The sequence below is a fragment of the Furipterus horrens genome, unplaced genomic scaffold (assembly GCF_987537825.1).
Source record: "Furipterus horrens unplaced genomic scaffold, mFurHor1.1.pri manual_scaffold_8, whole genome shotgun sequence".
NCBI classification, from domain to species: domain Eukaryota; kingdom Metazoa; phylum Chordata; class Mammalia; order Chiroptera; family Furipteridae; genus Furipterus; species Furipterus horrens.
The window spans coordinates 28959274-28983676 of NW_028327178.1; the positions used below are offsets into that span (position 1 = coordinate 28959274).

General features: G+C 37.7%; 1 protein-coding gene across 2 annotated transcripts in view; it reads right to left on the bottom strand.

The window, feature by feature from the left end:
- DTNA (dystrobrevin alpha) overlaps positions 1–24403 on the bottom strand; it is a 271240-nt gene that overhangs the window by 184176 nt on the left and 62661 nt on the right. For both annotated transcript variants that reach the window (XM_090285660.1, XM_090285659.1), the window contains exon 2: positions 20466–20592. The gene's annotated coding sequence lies outside the window, so the exon portion shown is untranslated. The remainder of the gene's footprint in view (positions 1–20465; positions 20593–24403) is intronic.

Sequence of the window (24403 nt, forward strand, 5' to 3'; positions counted from 1 at the left end):
CCGCACTGAATTGTTTACATTCTGCTCTTACCAGCCTCTAAGCGAAAGAGTTCATTTTACACTAACCCGTATTGTATTTACTTCTATTTTTAAATCCTCTAAGACAGATACGACCACAGTGCCGGAAAGAACAGAATACTAATGGAAATAAAACATGTTGTGAAAATTATATCAAACCGAACTATTCATGCTGGATGAGGCTGGCAGGGACTCGGTGAAAGAGGACAAAGCCCAGATACAGTAAGTACACTAAATAACATGCTGAAGAACTTTGTTCTGCTGCTTACGTTAGTATATAAGAGCCAAACAGCTTGGATCCAAAGCCACTAATAAGGTCCCCTGTAAGAACAGGACAAAACAAGGAAGCACTGCTCAGTTTTACATTGGTCTGACAACACTAATCATTGCATTTGTATTACTTCCTTTCCAGTTTTTCTTTCTTTTACTTGCATACACACCCTCACACACATTACCATAGAACTATAAAAATTCACAACGCTTTAGACTTTCAAATTAAAAACATAGATTTGAAGGGGGGCTAGGAGGGGGGAATGGGAGAAATTTGTCCTGCGCCCATGTGGGGGTGGGGTGGGGGCGACAGTGAAATTCCTCCCGGCAAGTTATGCCACCGCGACAGAAATAAGAGTTCAATTTCATAGATCCCATTGTACCTTACCTGGTTTTGTAGTTAAATGCACCACCATGCCCCTAATTCTTCCTCTGAAGTACTACATATGCTGAAAACTATAGTATTTGACCTTACACATTTCCACAGAAGAAACTCTAAAGTAACCTTTAACTTCAATAAAACGCTGTGTTCATTCTTCCCCTTGTACTCAACACACAGCAATCTAATACACCTCATCATGTGGTCCGTTACCATGGTAGCAATGAATCCAGCTGCTGAAATACAAAAGACTGACAAAAAGTTGCTTTTTTCCTCTCCACCCACCCTGACAAAGTCAGATTTTTTTTGTCTGTATGACAAGTCTAATTTGAATATATTTTTGTTGCTGACTCAACTTCGTGAACAAGAAAAAGAAAAAAGAAAAAGGAATAATGGAGGTTTAAGAATAGAAGTTCTACAAAGGATTGAAATTAACTAATGAAATAAGTATTTGCAGTTTTAAGTTGCTTCTAATCCCCTGAAATACTGATCATTATCTGCTACTTCTGTTAACCAAATAATTTTAAAGGCCATTTGCTAACTCAATAAGAAATGCAGCAATAATCTCACAGCTCCTTTAAAAATCTAAAATATATGTATTTCTGTGATCCATACATACAGATGCTGAAAACACCACATTTGTATAGGAAAGGCTAGTCTGCAAAGTTTTTCTAGAGCAGACTTCTAATCACAGCTCAGAGGTGGGAGGTAAATTTTTTCATTCTTTTTTCCATCAAGACCCTATGTTTAAACATTACTTAAACAGATTAGATTTCAGTTCTATTTAATATGATCACAGATTTGGATTTGTGGTAATACAGGTAGCTAGAATCAACCAAACTAGAGTTGGGTTTCTACATTAAGAGTAGAGGTCTTGGCCCTGGTGGGGTAGCTCAGTGGGTTAGAGCATCATCCTGACATGCCATATTTTGTGGGTTGATTCCCCATCAGGGTGCATATAAGAAGCAACCAATGAATGCATAAACAAGTGTAACAAAAAATTGGTATTCCTCTCTCTCTTTCTGTCTCTCCGTCTCTCTCTCCCTTCCTCTCTCTCTCAAAAAAAAAAAAAAAAAAAGAAAGAAAATAAAAAGAGTAGAGGTCTTGGAGTGGAGACTATCAACTCGGAACAATCCTGGGACCTACAAACCAATGGCTACATAATTAAGATTCAAAAAATCTCCTACAGTTTATTCCCAGTTCTTTAAGGAAGTCTGATGAGAGTCCTGGGGCCAGTGGCTATTTCTTGAATGTCTAAAGCAGGGGATGAATGTTTTACTTCAGTCTAGTAGAAGACACCTCCATGATATTCACTGCATTATCTGCTGGGTTGAACTCTTAAGGCATCTGCACAGGCTTTTCATTAGTATTCCACATGCAAAGGGAGGCAAGGGAGAGGAGCTCTTCAGAAGAACAACCGTGCAGTTACACAGACATGGGTTTGAAACCAGACTCTAACCCATATATTATTTAAGCTCTCTAAACCTTGGTTGCTCTTCTGTAAAATTCCTACTTTAAAGATTTGTGAAAAAGGTTAAATCAGGTAGTCCAAGAAAAACAGCAAGAACTGAGCTTGAAACATACCAAGTACTCAATAAACTATGGCTAGTATTATTTAGTAAAAATGTTCATGAATTTTGAACAAGAGGGAAGAGAAAGTTCATTAATGACTGACCTTCCCTTGCTGATAAAATTGTCATTTTCAACCAGATACACATTATCAATCAATCATATGCTTCATAATATGAGTTTGGGTAATGACACAATATAAATACAATGATCATTTCAGACACATAGCTAGCGTTGTTTCCAGCTACAAACTATCTAGGGGGCTCTGACCAGTCTAAAGTTTCCACATATTCCCAGTGCAAAATGAATTGTGGGAAGAGTGTTAAACTTGGTAGTTGGTTTAAAGAACTTTTTAATATAAAAGAAAAATACATTAAGTAAAGAAGTTTATGTTGATATTTATATTGGGGTCTCAAGAAATGGTCAATTTTTTTCAAATTAAAATGGGGTATAAGGAATTTTTATCATAAAAACCTTTAGAATAAGGATTACATACTCAGATCATATTTTAAACAATTTATTGATGTTGGGTTAACTGTTGCTTTTAAAAGGTCACCTTGATCTGTAACAAGGGCTATAAACTGCTCACGATACAGACTTTTAGCTGCTTTTCTCCACAGTCATCTAACTCAGGAAATTACCTGACACCAAAGCCAACTGCATAGGAAAATTAACATTAAGATCTCTTTGAAGACTTATAGTGAAAAGAAGGAGCCAGGGATTAAAGAAAAAAAAAAATGGGGCAAAGAAAAAATTTTCATCATAGGAAGTTGCCAGGAAGAATAAAAGGAAGGACGCATATTGCACGATTTTTCTATCATTAAAAAAAAAAAAAAAAAAAAAAAGCCCTACAAACAAATCAGTAGAGATTATCCAAATAGTGTGACTCATGGTGACACAGCCCTATAAAGAGTATAAGGAAGGCAGAACCGGCAAAAAGGCAAGAAGCACATGCCCTGGAAAATCAGCACCTCCTAATCCTCTTCAGAATGGTTGATGAAGGAAAGACTAATAGAACCACAATTTGAATAATTCATAACTGTTCTCATGTGTGGCTGGCTGAACAGAGGCTCTTCCACTGTTAGCTTTCATTTCTTAGGAGTCTTTACCTTGTGCCTTTTTCTCCGACAGATTGATTATGTATCTAATTGTTCTTCATTTTGTAAAGTTAAGAGTCAATTATTTATCTCTTTCATGTGGACTGCTACTACAGCATTTAATATGGTTAGCAAACAACCGTTGTCAGATATTAAAGGGACTTGTTTGAATTCTCTAAGCATTAGAGAATATGATGTCAGTATACTGTATTTGGTTTCAGAAAGTTTTAAATCCCCTTTTGCAAATGTTAAGATTAACTTCTTGCTCAGTGTGAACAAAATTTGTAACATAATCTGTGCTGGTATGACCCACTTAATTTCGTATGAAGAATTCAATCACCAGGGAGAAACAGTTTTTGCCACACAATGCTTCAGAATGTACCCCAGAAAGTCGATTTGCCAAGCCCTGGACCCGAAGAGAGGGGAGGGAGCTTGGAAGGTTATTTGCTTCACTGCTCTCTCTTCAGACATGAGAGCACCTCATTTCCCACAAACTCAAGGTATGATAATGGATTCTGAGGTCCCAAGCTTGAGTTAAGCAGCATGGCTACAAAGAACCCTGGCTGTCGATGTTAATAAAAGTAACACAAGGGAAAACAACTTGAACCTCTGCAAATGCAATTTTGGGGGGGCCACATTTTAAAAGTGTTATTTTTTTATGATATTGTGTTTTATTTTTAAGGAAAGTAAAAAAACTTGTTAATTAACAGCAACAACAACAAAAAAGAGATTGTGAAATGAACAATTTTTTTGCAAGCACATAGTTTTTTTGGCAACTTTGAGCAGCTGACCTAAAAAATATTAATCAGATTAGTATCTATTCTATTCATAAAAATTTCTTACAAAAGAACAAGGCTGTTGCAGGCTATCTCAAGTTATATAATTCAGTATCAAGATATTCTATTTAACCCTTAAGATGTTTTTGAAACATACACCCCTCTTTTGAATTATATTAATGGTGCTATAAATAATAGGGGTTTCTTTGTGATTTCCTGCTGTTGACACATCACAGAAAATTTTTAATAAGCGCTGTGAAATTTATGACGACATATAACAGATAACTTATTGTGAACCTTGAATCATTTTGCCTTACTTATAGAACTTAATTCCCAAATTTGTTTTTTTTTTTGAATTTTTCATCTCTTTAAAATTCATAATTATTCAGTTATAGTCTGGGCTTTTCCTTAGTGAAAAATACACTTGTCTGTTAAGTTTAATAATAAAAAGTTAAACTTGTTGTCCCTTTTCTCACTAAAAGGTAATATCATATATCTGGTGAAGAGAAATTGAAAAATACAGAAAGATTTGTGAAATAGCATGAAAACATACATGATTCAACTATTTGAGGTAACCAACATCTATATTAATGTACTTCTTTAATTTATATATTAAAATGTTTGGATAACTTTGCATGTTTCTTTCTTTTGTTTAATGAAAGACATGTAAAATAAACATAATATGGTATAAATATTCTTTCAAAATATTTTCAAACATATTTTATTGATTATGCTACTACAGTTGTCCCAATTTTTCTCCTTTTGGCCTCCTCCACCCAGTATTCTGTTTTCCCTCCAGCAAATACCCGCTTTAGTTCAGGTCCATGGGTCAGGCCATATAAGTTCTTTGGCTACTCCACTTTCTATACTGTTCTAAACATCTCCTTGTCTATTCTGTACCTACCGATTTGTACTTCTTAATCTCTGCACCTTTTCCCCCATTCTTCCCCTTTTCTACCCAACTGATAACCCTCCAAATGATCTCCATATCTATGATTCTGTTTCTGTTCTGCTTGTTTGCTTAGTTTGTTTTTTTTAGATTCAATTGTTGATAGTTGTGAATTTATTGCCATTTTAATGTTCATAGTTTTGATCTTTTTCTTAAATAAGTCTCTTTAACATTTCTTATAATAGTGGCTTGGTGATGATGAACTCCTTTGGCTTTACCTTGTCTGGGAAGCACTTCATCTGCCCTTCCATTTTAAATGATAGTGTTGTTGGAGAGAGTAATCTTGGTTGTAGGTCCTTGCTTTTCATTACTTTGACTACTTCCTGCCAGTCCCTTCCAGCCTGCAGAGTTTCTTTTGAGAAATCAGCTGACAGTCTTAAGGGAACTCCTTTGTAGGTAACTTTGCTTTTCTCTTGCTGTTTGGTAATTCACAGGGGAAGGGGAATAAGCAGTGTCTACTCTTTCTCTGTGAGAGTCTTATATCCTGTAAACCCAGGTGTGTCTGCACAGCCACGATGATGTCTCCAGAGGGATGAATATATATTTTTTTAGCTAGAAGGAAAAGGGAAGGGCCTGTCTGAAAATCAAGTCTACCTGTAAAGTCAAGGAAACAAGGAGATTCCTGAGACTTTGATCTTGAAAGAATTTACTTTCTTAGTCTGAATACACAGTACTCAGATATTATTGTGTGTGTATTCTTTTTTTCTCTTGTATGTGGCTTACTTTAAAATGAGATGACTTATTCTAAGTGAATATATTTCAATTAAGTGCCTTCTAAAAACACATGTTGTACTAGATGTAGGCAAAAACATAAATATTCTTTAACCTACATGGGGAGATAAGACTATAGATAAAGTATAGCTGTAGATATAATATTTGAGAAAAAATATAATTTACTGACTTGACAGTAGACAGATAATGTAATTAGTTTAATTTAGGCAGAACATTTAGGGGTCCTAAGCTTGGAAAGCATTTCCTGTTGGGATATTAAGTGTAGTTTCCTAGATTCTTTAACTTTGTGTTTAGAGACTTAAATAAACCAGCACAGCAAACATTCTAAAGGTTAATGGAGGGAGGCTTATGTACCCTAAGAGCATATTCAGTCAGAAAGATTAGATGTGAAAGTGATAGAAACTACTGGGTTTCTCCCTTTGTTTGTAATGTGCCCCTGGGAAAGGACAAGTGATTAAGAAGTCAGTTACAAGGTGAGGGGGGGAGGGTGAGCAGTAACTGCCTAGCAAGTAAAGTGGTGTGTGTGTGTGTGTGTGTGTGTGTGTGTGTGTGTGAGTGTGTGAGGTATACCATAGGTACAGAGATGGAGAGACCGGAAAGCAAATGCAATGTCATGCACCTGGTAGGCCCTCAGTAAAAGTTAATTATTCATGACAATTATGATAAAAATAAAGTGTATTAGAAAATGAGGCAACTTAGAAAAATTAAGGTAGGACTGAAGGAGAATAAATTATTATGAAAAAACACAGATTAAAAAACAATTGGTAAAAGATACAAGGTGACTTAGGGGGAAAGATAAAAAGAGAAGCATATTATAGTTCAAGAGAACACATAGCAAAATTACCCAGAAGGAGTAATAGAAAAGGAATACTGAAGAAATACACCCTGTTGAGAAAACTGAATAAACCAAGACAAATAACAAACTAATATTTCAAATTTCATTTTACATACTAAAATGAATTCCATTATTGAAACGAATGAAAAAGCTTCCCATGGTAAACACCTTCTATATAAACTGACCCACAATATAAAAACATTGGGCACTTTGGATCCTTCTGGAAAATACTCCATGGGCAGGGACCATTCATCTGCATTTCAGAGGTTCCTGTTTATTATACTGAGGGGTTCCCTGGAGTCAACCTGGGAGGTATTACCTCAGCACACACTTCACACTGGTCAATTCTTCAGCAGACCACTGCATTCTGTTTATAGGCTCCCAGTGACATGTGGAATGGAGAAACTGGAGAAACCATTATACAATGTGACTAATACACAGGAAGGAGAGTGACACAGAAGCCTGTGAAGGAGGCACTAAAGCATTTGAAGGGATAGTGCACATGGATAATGGTGAGCAGGTGTTTTTTTGTTTGTTTGTTTGTTTGTTTGTTTTTTTACTAAAAGACCACAGTATGCTTTTTACCAGGTGAAACATTAGGAAGGCCCTCCTGATATAATGTCAAAATTATGACTTATAAGTAATACGAGGCAGAAAGGCATTAGCATTTTGTGCTGTTCATCAGAAATAAAAAGCATTTTGGAGGATGTTAGTCACTCACCTTATATGTAAAGGCCCTTTACATCCCATTGCATTTTGTTTACAGCCTCACAGTGATGTAAGAAATGGAGAAACTTATATGTTTATATGCTCTTATACACACACACTGAGCCAAGAGGAACCCTAAGTTACACGTTAGACCTGTGGTTTGAATTGTCCCCCCATACTTGTAGCAATAATATCCAAAGTATTAGACACAAACACTATTTGTTTTATCTGTTTCAGGATTTATGATATCTTCAGTAAAAACTATAGATTAAAAATAAAAAATGAGCAAAAATATTTTCTATTCATTTGTAATTTCACCGACTATAGTTAATATTTTTTGTATTTACATATTTATATCTGCTTCCATGTAAATATACAGATTAATTTAAAAACAGATTATTTCTTTTAAAATTTCAGTCCCATATTCTAAGGGAGGCTGCAGGCTTCATGACTATCTTTCAGATTGTCCCTGCCATTTAAAAAAATATAGCTTAATGAACCTATTAGTTATCTATAGCCTAGCCTGGAAGAGAGAGGCAGAGAAAAGAAATTAAGCCACCCCAAAAATGCTGTGTTGGTTATGGGTTGTACAGTTGGAAAATTATGAGTTATTAACTTGAACGGGGAAGGGTGTGGGGATTAGACCCTGGGAGAACGGGTGTTGAAGTTATGAACATGGGAAGAAGGGTCCAGGTTAAAAAGAACTCCTACCTCTAGGGAAGCTGGTTTTACCATATGGTGGTTTGGGAGGAAGCACCCAATATGGGACCCCTTCTGAAGGATATGACTACAGTCTAAGGTAGCGATGTTCAATTGATGTGTTGCGGCAGGCTTTAAAACATGCAATACCTGATGCTTTAGTCAGGGGCACTGACCTCTTTTCCCTTAGATTGTCAAAAAAAAAAAAAAAAAAAAAAAAAAAAAAAAAAAAGACAACGGCTAACACAGCTGTCTGTGTAGATGAATCAAAATTATACTTACTTTTTTTGTCAGATTAACAAAATATATATTTTTTGGTGTGTTGCAGAATTTTAGTAATAAGTTTATGTGTGCCATGAGATGAAAAAGGTTGAAAATCGGTCTAAGTCAATCATTGCTATTGCCATCCCATAGCCAATGATTCCTGTAAGATATGCAGGAAAATCTGTGGAGGGGAATGTAGTGGACTATGCAGTGTGATGGTTAACCTTATGTGTCAACTTGACTGGGCCATGAGGTGCCCAGATATTTCATTAAACATTATTCTGGATATGCTAGTGGGGATGTTTCTGGTTCAGACTAACATTTGAATCAGTAGATTTAGTAAAGCAGGTTGCTTGCCCCAGTGTGGCTGAGTCTCATCCAATTTACTGAATGCCTGAATAGAACTAAACTCTGTGCAAGAGAAAATTTGCTCTCGGCTGGATATTTTTGAGCTGGTACATAGTCTTCTCTTGCTTCAGACTCAGACTGAAACTTACTTCATCGGCTCTTTTGGTTCTTAGGCCTTCAAGCTACAGCTCTGGGGCCTTCTCATCCTCCATAATTGTGTGAGACAATTCTTCAGGGTAAATCTCTTTACATATATATCCTATTGGTTCCATTTCTCTGGAGAACTCTGACTAATACAAGCAGCGGCCTTCAAAAATTTATATTTGCCAAGAAACTTAGAATGTGCCCTTATTTGGAAATAGAGTCCTTGGGGATGTAATTAGTTAAGGACTAAGATGAGATCATATTGCATTAGGGTGGTCCCTAAATCCAATGACTGGTATTCTTGTAAGAAGAGGAGAGGGCACAGAGAGGCCACATGAAGACTGAGGCAAAGGACGGAGTGATGTTGCTACAAGCCAGGAAGCCATGATTGCTGGAGCCCCCAGAAGTTAGGAAGAGGCAGGAAGGATTCTTCTCTAGAGACTTCAGAAGGAACATGGCCCTGCCTACAGTCTGATTTCAGACTGTTTTTCCTCCAGAACTATGAGGGAGTAAGTATCTGCTAAGTCACCAAGCTTGTGGTAAATACAAAACAAAACAAAGCAAAACAAAACAAGATAAGACAATGCTCACAGAGGGAAACCAGAATGTTGGTACATGAGGAAATGGCAAATAGTTCTGTATGGCTGGGACACATGCTGAGTGGTGAGTCAAGGCCTAAGAAGAGCCTGAATCGTTTGCAGGGCTCAGCGCACCATCACCAGAAGCACTGAAAGCAGCAATGGGACTAGGTGAAAGGAATCACAAATCAAGAAGCAAAATCATTCCCTGAAAATGGACTTTTGTAGTCTTTCCACAGGCTGTAGATAATGGGGTCCTTTGTATGCAAGTGCTGGCCAAAGTGGGTTGTCTGCTTCTGGTTTTGTGATTATCAGCATTTCCCGGGGCTGCTGCACTGTCCCTGCCTCTGTTGCCCAGGCACTTCCAGTGCCTCAGATTCACGGAGGGGCAGCGACGGCACGGAGGGTGTTGCATCCTTGTGCGCTGCCTGCTACCTCAGCGCTCTTGATTTCATACCCTCAAAGCTTTGGTGCACAATTTGACCTTTCCTATGCTCTAAGTCCAGTCCTAAAATTACATCTTCCCCTCCAAACTTATCTTCCAAATAGGGACTTTTAAAAGTTAAATTTCCTTTTTCAGGAACGCTTTGGCTCCTTTCTAACAATCCACACACCTAGAAGCCAGTGAGTTCACTCTAGACCCTTGGTGGGATGCATAGCCGTGATCACCTATCTTGCCAGCATGCTCTTATGGCACATCTGCATTTTACTAGGGACCTTCTGGAGATGCAGAGGGCTGCTGATGTAATATTTTTGGACAAAGGAGCATAGTGAGCTGAGAGGAGATGATCTCTTGACATCTCATCCACCTTGAATTCAGGGTCCACTACTTGCTGACTGCATGGCCTTAAGCAAGTTAGTTACCTTTCTGAACCTTAATTGCATCATCTAAAAATGAGGATAATAGTAGTACCTCCTTAATGGAAAGGTGGTAAGTATTAAATAGGTAACATGGAAAATACCTTACGTGAAATCCAGTACAGAGTAACTGTGGTCCTAAATATTTTAGAGTAGGGTTTCTTAACCTTGGTGCTATTGACACTTTGGGACAGATAAATTCTTTCCTTTAGGAGACCCCTGAGAATTGTAGGATGTTTAGCAGCAGTGTGACTTCTATTCACAAGATGCTAATTGCATTCCAAACTTCCTATCCCTGAGGCATGACAATCAAAAGTTTCTACAGATAATTGTCAAATGCTTCCTGGGGGGCAAAATTGCCCTTGGCTAGAGTCAAGCGGAAAGGGCTTTGTACACCTCTCAAGAAATGGTGCTGGATTATTTTCTCTCTGTCTTATATGTAGGGCAGAGTGCACACACATGGGTTTTTTAATTTTATTTATTTATTTAATTTATTTTTTATGAGTAGTGATATTTTTCTTATTTAAATAAGAAACCATCCTTTTTTCCCCAAACACTGGAATGTGTATCTTGTCTAGAGTACTATCTTGATGGGCACGGGAAGGGGAAGTAATGGAGGGACATAAAGGAGAGGGTCTGACAGCTGAATTAATGTTTTGTTTTTCTCCTTAACAATTCATGCGAATTTTGCTTTCAACCCAATAGTATATTCATTACTGTTTTCATACAAATGTGATGTCTCCCTCTCCCTTTGCTTGAGTAAAATACTTTAACAAGGGGCCTATTTCCTCCTTGCACTCTGAAGCCTGGGTATACAACCAAGGAGACTGTTTAGAACAGAAAGGCATTAAAAGGATGCACTTTGAGTTGTTGGTGTTTTCCTCAGTAAGAATCAGGTCTTTTATTATTTTTTAAATTTAATTTCATCATCCAGCTAAAACTTCTCTTACTCTATCCATTTTTACTTTGCTTCTTTCTACATCGCTTTTTAAAACAATGGTTTTTCAAAAAGGAGGAAAACGTTTCAGAATCCATAAAAAATCAACTTGAAAAAGATTACGCTATCAAAGAATGAAGTAAACGCTGTAATATTTTCCTAAAAACACTGAACAATGAGAATCATAAGCATTTGGAAAAAGCTGTTTGGGAGTGTGAGTCCTAGTAGACTCTTTGTTCTGAATTCTGTAAAAATTTTATGAAAGAAGTTAGGGTTCAGTCCCGTTGCATTTCTGGTCATTCTCTGGACTGCTATCAGACCATAGCAAATTATTTTTATGATTTAATGAGCTACTTCTGAGAAAACCATGTTTCATCAGCCCATTAGAAACATCTGGGGTGGCTAGGGCAGAATTAAAGCTTGGGTCACCCAGCTGAAACTAATGTCAGTGTTTCAGTTATTGACTGATATTCTTCAGACTCTCAGACACATCTCTGCCGGTTAATAGGCAATCACAGCTTATTGCAGTTGGTATATACATTAAGCATAAACTTCAGTTGTGAGTATGAAAGGGATCTGAATATTTTAATGAGATGGCAATCATGAGTTGAACTAGATTATTATCTTTGGTATTAGCTATGACAAAACATGAGGGCCTTAAGCATCTTTCAGACAGTGGATTAATAATATTGTACTGATAAGCCTTTGGGCTTACAGGTGACAGTCTTACACACAACAGCCTCAGAGATGGGCAATAAGAAAACTGCCAGTCATTTTTATCAGGTGGAGGAATTCCTGTTAAGGACTGAGTTAAGCAGAGATTTACAAGCACTGCTTCTTAGGCCCTTTCACTCCTTGTACTGCAGGAAGGGAGAATCCAAGAGAGAATGGGAAGGTTTTTATATTAGGGTATTTTACATCATTGTGCTTAGTGTTTACAAATGTTTCTTGCCAAAAGAGAATTCAAGGTGCCGTGGAAATGTGCCAGGGACTCAGGGAGTGGCATGCTTAGTCTTACTTGTGGGGGCACCCTTGGCCATGGAGGAGGTATGTGAACTAAGGGGTACTAAGTCTGTGGCAGTATATAACGGGGTCTAGTCTACTGAACTGCAGTCATGAGAGATTCATTTGCTGGGGCTAAATGGGAAGAATGTAGCTTTATCTGGAATGGTAATATGGCTTTTTTCCTCTCTGAATGTGCCTTTCGTAGATGTTACAACCCTGTGAAGAAATTCAATTTCAGAAGGGGAACCATGCGATACTGGAGTTGATATATATTAGTAAGGGATGGTATAATAATAAAAACCTGTTCTTAGAAAAAGACAGCCACCTTATCTATGCACCTGGAATTGAACAAAAAATTACCTGTATTTACCTGAATCTGAAAGCATATTATAAACATACATAATCACTGTAAAATTTGTATCCCACTGGTACAGAGTTGCTACGAATTAACAGAATAGAGAGCTACATTATTCTTCTGCTTCAGTAATTTGAAACCATCAGATTTAAAGTTTAAGATTTTGCTAAAATGAACTATACAAAAATCAACTGATGGTTAAAATACAAGCTAAAACAATAAATTGTCACTCATATGAACACAATAACATTACAGTAAAGTACATTTATTATTAACTTTTGTGAACCCACCAAGATCCTTAGTTTTTGTTAGGGAAACATTGCCTCATCCATTCTTGGCTTGTTCACAGTTTTAAAAACCATACTTACATAAACATGAATAGCATTATGCAAACTCTTCTGGGGAAAAAATGGGGGCAATTGACCAACAAAAGACAACTCTACAAGGCAGAGACATGAGCTAGGAATGTGAATGGAATTCTTTTTTTTTTCTAAGATACTGTATACCTATGTTACTCAAAAATAGACACAGCAGTGTACATATGCCTATATACTTTAAAAAATTATTTTTCACTTCCGTATTGTTAACAAGTTATCTATATAACAGTAGTAGACCAGAGACATAGATATACTTTTTGTTTTAATATATCAAGTATTCATGGAACAGACTGTTTTACATTTTTTAAAGTAATAACTATGTTACAGTCAGTTTAGATGTCATTTTTAGCATCACATCATGCTTGTCTTGCCTGGATTATTTGATACTCCCATTAAAGGGCAGTTTGGGTTACACACAATCAAACACTCACAGTTCACAGTCATGCCCACAAAACAGTAAGCAGCATGTGGGCCAGGAAGGCATTTCTGGTTTTGCTTAGCTGTATGTCCAGCACCTAGCAAAGCTCCTGATATTTGCTTAATTCTCAAAAGGCACTTGGCGAGTAGTAAATCTACCTCTACATATTATAAGTAAAACCAAAACCAATCTTATTTTCCCGGCCTTCTCTCCTTAGACTAAAAACTTCTCTTGGGGGAAAGTAAGATCAAGAATATAGAAATATTGACTTGTTTGTTTGTATGGTGGCAAGTAGCTAGGAGGTAGGAGATTCAGCTCGGTCTTAGTTGTGGCTTTGTTGTTAATTATCAAGGTAGTTCTTAACCTCTCTGGGCCTCAACTTGCTCAAATGTAAAATTAGGGGGGTGCTATGGTCTGAGTGTTTGTGTCTCTGTCAAATTCATATGTTGAAACCCTAATGCCCAGTGTGATAGTATCAGGAGGTGAAGACTGGGAAATGCTTAGGTCATGAGCATGGATCTTTATGTATGTGATTAGTGCTCTTACAGAGACTCCACAGAGCTCCCTAACCCCTTCCACCTCATGTGTGAGGCTATGGCCTAGGAAAAAGGTCACAGCAGAACACCCCCATGCTGGCACCTTGTCTTGTAGCTCCAGCCTCTAACACTGTGAGAAATAAATTTCTTTCTTTTATAAGCTACCTGGTCTCTAATATTTTGTTATATCAGCCCAAATGTACTAAGAGAAGGGGCTAGGATAGATTTTCTGAAATATCCCTTCTGGTGCCTAGGATTTCTAATCTGTGGCAAATTTAACTAGAATATTACTTAGAATAATTATACTTTATTTATCTCAGGCTCCCTGGTGCCTAGCACAGAGCCAGTGAACCTAAGAGATGTGTAATATATATTTAAAAAACAAATGAATGAATGATCATTACAGGTATAAATGTGTCCTAAGCATCATTAGAATTTTTAACAAAAGAAAGAAATCCTTCTATATAAACACTGTTTTTTATAATTAAAATGAAGTTAGAAGATAACTTTTTTGAGAAATTTGAGTTTTATTCATATCAATTATTATTCTTATACATGGTACTTGAATAGTGTAATTAAAATTTTAGAACATATTTATGCACTCTCTTAAGAAATGCTAAAAGTATCACCATGTGTAGGGAAATTTTTATTTTGTATCTTAAACACTTTCAGAATTAGTCATAAATATTCATTTCACAAATATTCTTAAAGAGAAAAAAGAAAAGAGAGACAGAATCCTTGCCTTTAAAACTCCCATCTCTCATGGTGATTCTAGGTAACATTCACCTCTAAAATTCTATTCATCTATAGTTTTAGACATCATCATTTCCAGGCATATGCTCACATCAATAAATGAGGTTTTGCATAAATAGATCTCAGAGCCACAAGGTGCTACATCTTTTAAACTCTTCTTGCACAGAAATAGTGCTAATTTTAGCATCTCCCTAAACATAAACTTATTGGCCATGGAGAAAAAGATCTGCAGACTTTTAAGTAGCTTACTCCTCAGGAAATATTTTGAATAGAAAGTTCTAGCATTATCTTCCATGCATATTTTGATAGGATTAAATTGGAAGCTCTTTTAGAGTGACAGTTTGCTTGCAGTGAAAAGATATGGCTTAACATTCTCATTCTGTCACTTAAGAGAAGTATGACATTGGCAAGTTACCTAAAGTCTTAGAACCCTAGTTTTCTTATCCAAATAAGGAGGAACAAAGTAGGTAATGGGAGAGGTTATTATGAAAATTAAATAAGATAATGTTTGCATGGGGCATCTGCTTTGTGTGGAGAGCAGGACCAATAAAGTTGACATTGGTCCGATCAAGATAGGATGAAGTATATAAAACAAAGTGGAGTCACTCATGTCAACTAAAATAGCTTTCAGTGAGCCATGATACTTTGGTTCAAGAGGAAAACTGCTAAAGTCACTCTAAGACACATCTAGCAAGGGGACACACTTAAGATATCTACTCACAGGGGTGCCAAGATATTTATCGAAAGGACCCAGAAGGGTGGAGTGTACCACTTTTCGGGTATAACTGAGGCAGGTTTCAGACCACTGCTGAGACAGCCGAGCTCCACACACCAGAGTGTTGCTCCAGGCCACGCTGATCTCCCTTGGTATGGGCCTCAGGAGGCTCTGCCCTGCTGGACTGAGGACTTCACCTGCCCTGCTGCCCACTTGGCTCCAGAGATCCTTCCTTGGATGATGCTGCCTCCTGGACCTGCAGACTGAGACTCTGGGACTCGGATTCCTTATCCCCCATTGACTGCCATGTGTGTATTATAAGTCTCTTAGATTGTTAGAGTGTGAGTAGGATATTAATAAATGTTGATCTTCTACTTTGAGCGAACCTGCATCAATAAAAGCTGAGTGAAGAGCATAGTTACTGTGTGTGACTCTTGTCTGTTCCTTGGTGCCGGGGTGCTCAGCAGGCAGCTAGCTGAGCAGCTGCCCAGTGACTGATAGGAAAGACTAGGTCATGAAGAGACGCTTGTGACACTTTGGTGCTTGGCACAGAGGGGCACAGGTTCCCTCTGTAAGGTCCCTTCCCCTAATGGACTCTGCTTGTAGTGACTGAAGCGTGAAAATCCTCCCCACACTGGAACCCCTCAAGCATATCTATATATATGACCCTTCGTACTTCATCCAACACCAACAAGGAGAGCACTCTGAACTTGGTCCAGGAGATACAAAGATAAACAAAACAAAACAAATCTTGTTCTTGATGAAAATTTCAGAGGAAGGAGAGACAAATAACATGAGAAATTCCAACATGAGCCTGTGAGTGATTGAATGAGATTGTGTTTCTTTCTGTTGTCTACAGTAAAGCTGATATTCTACAAATGACCCAAAGGGTTACGTGAATTCAGACAAGACGGATAACTGTGCACTCACGAGGGTGGAACAATGACTTCACCGAACTGGTACAATGACTTGGATATTCCAAGTCACTGAAGGGGACATGTGTGTGTGCTTGTTGGTGAGGGGCATTTGGAGAGGGGTGTGCAGTGAGGAGAGTCTAGGCAGAAGGGCCGGCACATGAGCAAAAGTAAAGGCACAAAGAACATGGCTTAGAGAAGGAAGATCATTCCTAAACTAGCAAAGGCAATAGACGAGCAGAGAGGAAGGCAGTGAGAATCAAGAGGTCTGTTGTGCCTATATTATGACACGCTACGAAACATAGGACATAGATTTGGCTCTGCAGTTGGTGCGGCAGCCAATACTGGCCTTGAGATAGAAGTGGGGGGTGGTAATTAGGTCAGATTGGCTACTGTTGGCTAGGCACCTACTATATATCAGGGACTTCACTTCATTGTTTTATGTATTATTTTCTAGTCCTCACAACAAATTAGACATATCTTATCAGGTGGGAAATCTGATGATCTGAGAGTTTAAGTAACTTGTGGCTCAAGATTACACATTCCTAAAGTAATCAAATGGCATTAAAAGAGCAATAGGATATTTAAAATATAAATTTTAGAACAGACCATCAAGGAATGGATATAACAAGATCTGCATGTAAATTAGGAAGTTGATTTGGGCAGTAATGTTTTAAAAGGAAAGGAGAGAGGGAACAGTGGAAAGAGGAAATTTGTGTTCAAAGCAAGGCCATTCAAGATTTTGGCAAGATCTCTTAATACAGGTGTATTCTGGAATGACTTAAGTTTGTTAATAATAAACAATGTTGCCTCTGTGTTTTAAAACTATTTGTTGACTGTATTACATGAGAGACAGTGGAGCACAGTAAGAGCTCAGGCTCTGAGACTAGACTGTCTGGATTTGTATTTTCACCCCATCTTATTTAACCTTGGGCAAGTTATTTATCCTTTTTGGGCCCTAGTTTACTCATCTCTAAAAAAAGAGATAAGATTACCTATGTCACAGGGTTGTTGAAGCACGAAATGAAGTATATGTGTGTACAGAATAGTGTTTTGGTACAAAAGAGGGACTCAGGAAACATCAGCCTATGTTGTTATGTGCCTTTGTCCTTATTCACTAATCATTTATTTAAGATCATCTACAGTGTGCCAAGCACTGGGCTAGTTTCCAGGGATACAATGATGGATAACAGATTATTTCTGCCTTTAAACACATTTGATTTCTCCCAGATTATCCTATGTGATTCAGCAGAAGGATGACTACGTTTTGGATAAAGCACTTTCCTGGACTTTTTGGGCACCAGTGATTTAAAATCTCTATTCATGATGTTGCTCATTTGTGCCGAGGGCTAACACTTCCACTCTTCCTCCTGCCGCCTCCACTCTCACATTTAGATATGTTCAGCTCGAGCTATCTTTTATGAAAGGCACTTCCCCTGACCAACCAGGCAACATTATGAACCTAGTGAGATTATTTCAGTAGTCTCCTCGTACCTATGTGTACTAAGTCTTCAGAAGTTGAGTGTTTGTACAGCTGTCTCAGGAATCTCTTTCTTGCTAATTCATTAGACTTATGTGTGATGTATCTATTATTAGTGAATATCTTTCTCTCCCCAAGAGTGTGTTTTTAAACACATGACTTTATAAAGCATTATTTCTTTAGGCTGGAGAGAAGTGTTAATTAGAATTTTCAGTGCTATACCAAACTGTGGAAGATGTGTTTTGAGAATATCAGTTTTTTATTGCATCATAAAGCTACTCGTCCCTGTGTCTCCTAATTTTAGGTTATAAAGGGGTCCAAGTAATTCTGCTCATAATGGCATTTTCACATTGTCTAACAAATTCTTAATAAGGCATTGCAGGTTTAACAACATTGGTTGAACAGACAAAAATTGTTGGTAGGAGGGACACTGTGTCCTTTTGAGTGTACCCACAATACATTAAAATGAACAGATGAGCAGTTACGATGACCTCTGAGGAGAGGTTGAAGAGGGAAATGTCTACACAAATAAATGAGAAGGAAATTAAAATAGCAAGGCACTTGCATTTAAAATAACTAAATGAAGTGCCAAAATAATTAGATGAAAAGCCACTTTAATACTAAGGAAGCCTTTTAGCATGAGTGGGATCACTGGGACAGTGGTGAATTGTTTACCTGTCAAAAAAGACAGACACTAGCATCCTGATCACTTTGCTTTCCAACATAGTCAGAATTTATCATAGGAAATCATCAGGCTTCAAGTAGCAAACCATTAGTGAAAGAGAGAGGTTGGATTCATAATAAAATAGATCTGAAGCTCTAGAGTTAAGAGTGAATGAAGGAATGAGAGTGATACCCTAAGAAGAAGTTCTGATAGCATATATACAGAAGTTTATAAACTATGAATATTAAAAAGTAAAAATCACATTTGGTATGTATTTGAGAATTCAGAAGATCTCAATTTGATAAGCAAGATGGAATATCAATAATGATTGTATTAACAACAACGAATTAACACTACAACATTGAATAGCTTAGAATGTCTTTAAATATATCAAGTTAAATTTTTTTCAGTGTAAAAATCCAACTTTACATTTAACTTAAAGTTATTTCCTGAGAATCATTTCTTTTCCTTAGGAGAAACAAGTGATCCCTGTTTACTTTTCCTTCCAACGATTTTGAGACAAGTGAATGAAGTACCGATTGGTTGTTTAGGATCTAACCAAGAAAAGAGAAGACAGTGTAAATATTTAAAACTGATAAAATTTAATTCAGGGAAATGGTTACACAGATGGAGAACTGAGGAGCTAAACTGTCAATAGTGAATCAACCTGGAGATTAGCAGCAGTATGAAGACAAAGACAAGGAACAAAGGGAAGAGGTGATATTACTGGAACTTAGAATTCAAGGTCACTGGGGAAGCTGGAGGCAACAGAGGCTGGGTTTGGGGGCTGAAAACCCCAGCCCTAGTGGTCAGCTCCCATGGAACCAGCAGGGTATGAGCAGGGCAAAGAATGGAGGTGAAGGTAAAAAGCAGGTATAGACCAGCACAATTGGAAAATAGATAGTTAAGTAGATAAGTCTTCGATTTTCATTTTCTCTGCTGGAGTCATGTTACACTAGGCAAATTGATTTACTGATATTATTAAAGGTACTAAGTTTAGCACCTGAAAACTGCATTCAACCAACATCTTGTAAATAAATGAGTCACCATGTTAGTTCCACATACAATCCTGATAAACCAAATTTACACACCCTTAAAATTATGAGAGAATTACCCACTGTCATTTTGAAATTAATCAAAGTATAGAGGCATTATTGTCTTTTGGATTAGATTTAGACAGTGATCAATGCTCTGTCAGTTGCATTATTTTATTCAGAATTATGAACAGAGGTATATTCTGATGTTCTGGAAATCACCATTGTTCAGAGTAGATAATAAAGTCACACTTTGAAAACCATACTCAGGAGGAGGTGGAAAGACACACAATTTCCTCAATGAGACCCCCACTCAATTCCTCTATTCATCCCTGTCCTGCTGTGAAGCGACAATGGCGTATTGCAGACTAATTGTAAATTACCAATTTGCAAGCTCATGTCTTTTGAAGCATGGAAGGGTAATTATGTATGATGATATAAAAAAATACTTATCCATCCATTTAATGGCCAGGCCAAACAAAGCTTAATGTGCACATGTGAGCTTGTGTGTGTGCTTAATCATTCACAACAACTTAGAAACCGCACCTCACCTAGACCAGGCCCTACTTTAATTTAAGCATTATAAAGTCGCCCTATGGGCAGCCTGTGAAATGTCAGCCTTTTCTCACACATAGACTCGTTAATAATTAAACTGCCATGAGCACCATCAAATTTTCCTCTAGTTTATATCATTAAAACATGGTTTTGTCTCATTTTGGCTTATTAATCTGTTATTAAAAATGTTAATATATTTAAAAAATTAGATGACCTTTAGCATAGAATGAAGTATTATGACATTTCCTTAATAGAAACCAGTAAGAGATGCCAGGGCCGTCACTGTATCTCACACCTCATAGTCCACATGGTTTCTGATGATATAATTAAAAAATAAATAAAAGGCACAAAACTAAGTCTTTCACTGTCTGGTACCTCGCTGAAAGTACAAAACACTGACAGTATTTAACCCAATTTTCTTTTCATGCAAGGAGAGAAGCATTTTGAAGAGACATGGATCAATGTCCATCTTAAATTCTTTGTCTCAGACACACTCACCTAAAATTCAATGAAGAAACTGCATGAACTTTCCAAAACCATCTATTTTTTCTTTGAAATGGCAGTTGACTATGGCATTTAAAGGCTTCCCAAACACTTCATCCAGGGAATGTTAAATCCTATAGATCTGCAATGAGAAAAACAGACTTTTATTTAACCTAGGCAAGTCATACTTACATGTTTATTACAGAAACGGAAATGTGCCAGGACAGGCGTACCTAGACCACATGGGATTTTACAGATTGTCTCATGCGCTGATAATGATTTGTAATACTCAACTTAGAGCCTTGGTTTCATTCACTATAAGAAATACGTCTGAGAGGGAGGGATTGTTATTTTTTATTGTTTAATTAATTAATTAATTAATTTAAAAAAAAGAAGAAGAATATATGAAAGGGTGAAGCGGGAGACCTTGTATGTATGACCCATGGGCATGGACTTGAGGGGGGGAATTGCTGAGGGAAGGGGGCTGCTGGGTAGAGGGGAGCAAAGGGGAAAAAATTAGAACTATTGTAACAATATAATCAATAAAATATACTTAAAAAATACTTAGAAAAAGGGACATTTGTGCAAGAAATCATTTTATAGATGAGGATGGTGAGGCCCAGGAGGTGAAGCGATATGAAAGATTAAGCAGCTGGTTAGTAACAGAGAGAGTGGCCTTGCATCCTGGGCTCTAAACCCAGCTTGGTTAAAAATACAGGAATGTTTCTCGCCGGCGCTTTGTCGTCACTGCCCAGCGACCAGTGGCGATCCGCAACCTATTTCGCAGCCCTGTGGCACTTTGTGTGGGGGCGGGGGTCCAAGATGGATTCACACATATGAGATGTTAAAGGGTCTGGTTTAGAAAAAGGAGGATCAAAACTATAAACACTAAAATGAAAACTGCATCACAAGAAACAACAGAAGCTAGGGAATTGAAACAAAGGCAAACTAAACAGGCAACGAGAGTGGAAAAAGAACTATAGGTACGGGGAACATTTTGGGGGGAGGTCAGCAGGGAGGGGGAAGAGGGAAAGGGAGGGAGATGATATAGGAATTAAGGAGTATGGTAGGAGGGAATGGAATAGACAGAGAGAGGTTGAGAAGAACTATATGCACAACTAATGGACATGGTTAAAAGGGGGGGACAACTGGAGGGAGGGGGGCCACCGGTGGAGGGGAGAAGAGGGAAGGGAAATTGGGACAAATGTAACATTATAATCAATAAAACACATTAAAAAAATACAGGAATGGAAACAAAAATGGAATCCTCTGCGTTTTCAAAGTAGGTAATTTTCTGGAATAATGTGTCACCATAATTTCTACAAAAGCCAAGAAAATTACAGTTCAGTCAGTATCCTAGGCCAGGATTTCCTCTACTGGTTTAAGCTTGAACAGTTACAAGCAGACATACAACCTGAAATTATTTAATGATCCATATAATTTTTTGTGTTGTGTAGCAATAACAAATAGTAAGTTCAGAAAATTGTTAATGTTTCTTAACGAAGCTGAACAATTTTATAAACTTCTGCCATCTGAAAAGACTCACAGTTGAGCACTTAAAGAGATTGGCTCTAGATTGCATTTCCGATGATGAAGATTTCCTGTGCCTCTGACCCAGGTACCCTACTCACCATCTCCCATTCTCTCTCCCTCCTTCATTCCCCTTTCTTTCTTACCCACACATGGGCTGGCTGTTACTACCCCAGATGTTATATGGCTAGGAGCAGCAGAAGTTTGAAGCTCAGAAAATCCCATGTTAAAATGAAGAAAAACAATGGGGAGCAGGGAGATCACAGAAAATAAAGGGGAGACGGGCATTTTGATGGCAGTGGGGGTGGAAAAGGAAGGGATAAGAGGAGCCTAACTTTGCATCTTGGATGAAGGGTGTAGGTGCTCTCTGATTCCAGCTCCACCCTGTACTTTCCTCCCCCAACTGTCTTCTTTAGCCCAGGTTGTCTAAAATGATTACAACGATTATTTAGCTTTCATGGTTTCGGGCATCCTATGATTTTAGATTCAAAGGGAAAATTCTATTCAGTAACTCTCCCGGCTTCCAATCCAAGTTCTCAGATATATTCATTATTGCATAAGATTTATTCAACCCATAAAGAAATTTCATCCCTGGCTGCTGTGGCTCAGTAGATGGAGCATCGGCCTGTGAGCCAAATGTCGCTGGTTCGATTCCCAGTCAGGGCACATGACTAGGTTGCATGTCAGGTCCCCAGCTGGGGGCGCGAGTTAGAGGCAACCACACAGTGATGTTTCTCTCTCTCTCTTTTTCCTTTCCCCTCTTTCTAAAAATAAATAAACAAACCAACAAATAAATAATTTAAAAAAATTTTATGACATTATTAACCCTTGTTCTGCCACATTAGAACTCAACCATCTTTCCCTGTACTTAGATTCTAGGTACATACATGTATGTGGCATTTTTTGAATTAAATGTATTATTAGAACAGTAGTGATTTCGGATATTTTTGTTTTTTTAAAGTACATGCTATTACTTTTTTAAAATTAAGGTTCAGGTAAATTAGACATGCATCTTGGAATAAGTTGTATATTAAAAATATTAATTGCCCTCTCGTGCATGCAGCTCTCCAAGCCACAGCATCAGAAAATAAATGGAAATCTTACACAATACTATGCATGTTTTTATTTAAATATAAATATAAACATTAATATAAATAAAAGTAGTTTATGCACACAGGTAAACTTATATCCAACTATATCTGGCAATAAAGAGTCACTCAAGAAATTCTTTGGGAATGGCCTGGGGACGTCTTAGGATGATGCTACTAGCTGTTGCTCTTCTGTCTGGCATTTTGGAAAGGATGTTTTGCATTCAATTTTTTTGCGCAGGCCCCTGGGTTATCCCAGACTGCAGTGGACTAGGACGGATCTGAGACAGGCTCAGAGAGAGATGATGTCTTAAAGTCCCCCACTGGGTGGCTCAGGCTGTACCTCTTAACTAGGATCTATGATTCCAATAAAAGTTACAGCTTGGTTGATCTCTTCATTGTAAGCTGGCTTTAGTGTTTGCTATTTCTCCTCCACCAAGACGTGGCCCCCGTCCAGCCTGCTTCTCACAGGCAGTGATCAAATGCAGTTGTCTGGTCTGGAGGCAGCCCTATCCTTACCCCTCTTGGCCTCTATTCCCCAGAGCAGGCAGAACTGAACCATATCCATAATTCTTTTCACTCTTGAGCCTCCCAAACTGCCACTGAATTAAAGGCATCAATCCTATTCTCTCCTCTTGCTGCAGCCCATGGGACACTTGTAAAACAAAATTCTCATGTGAACATTGGAAAGAAATAGAAAACTATACTTTTTTCTCTTCGAATTCTTATTTAAATTCTCTATCAGTTATCACATTCTAGTTTGACTAGCGTGTGACTAGAAATTAAAATTTAGTGTCATGGAATAAAATAAAATACTTTCTCCTTTATCTAGCTTCCTAAAGAGCTTTCCATAAGTGTCCAGACTGGAGGTAGGAGTCAATATCTTACCATGGAGTACCACGAGAGAAGGAAGAATCTTGTTAATTTGGAGTGCCATGTTTTAGGCATGTAAGTTGAATAGAAGTTGCAGGAGGCATATTTTTTTTGCTTAATAAAAAAAGTCCCTCAACTTAGAGCACACAAAAATAGAATGGACCACCCAAGAAAGATACTGGTGTTCACACTAGTGGTATCCATTAAATAAAGGCTGGAAAATCATTTGTTGTGGTGAGATTTGGTCAAGCACAAGGATGGTGTAAGGAGTCACCCCCAACTGAAATTCTGTGGGAGTTTTGGCCAAATATTAGATTGGAGTAGAGTTAATAATGATGTTTATTTACATTTATGTCTTTACTGATCTTCCCATCTAAAATAACTTTCCTCTTTCACTCTCTATTCTTTGCCTTGATACATTCTTCTGCATAGCATTTCCACTATTTATTCATTGTCATTGCA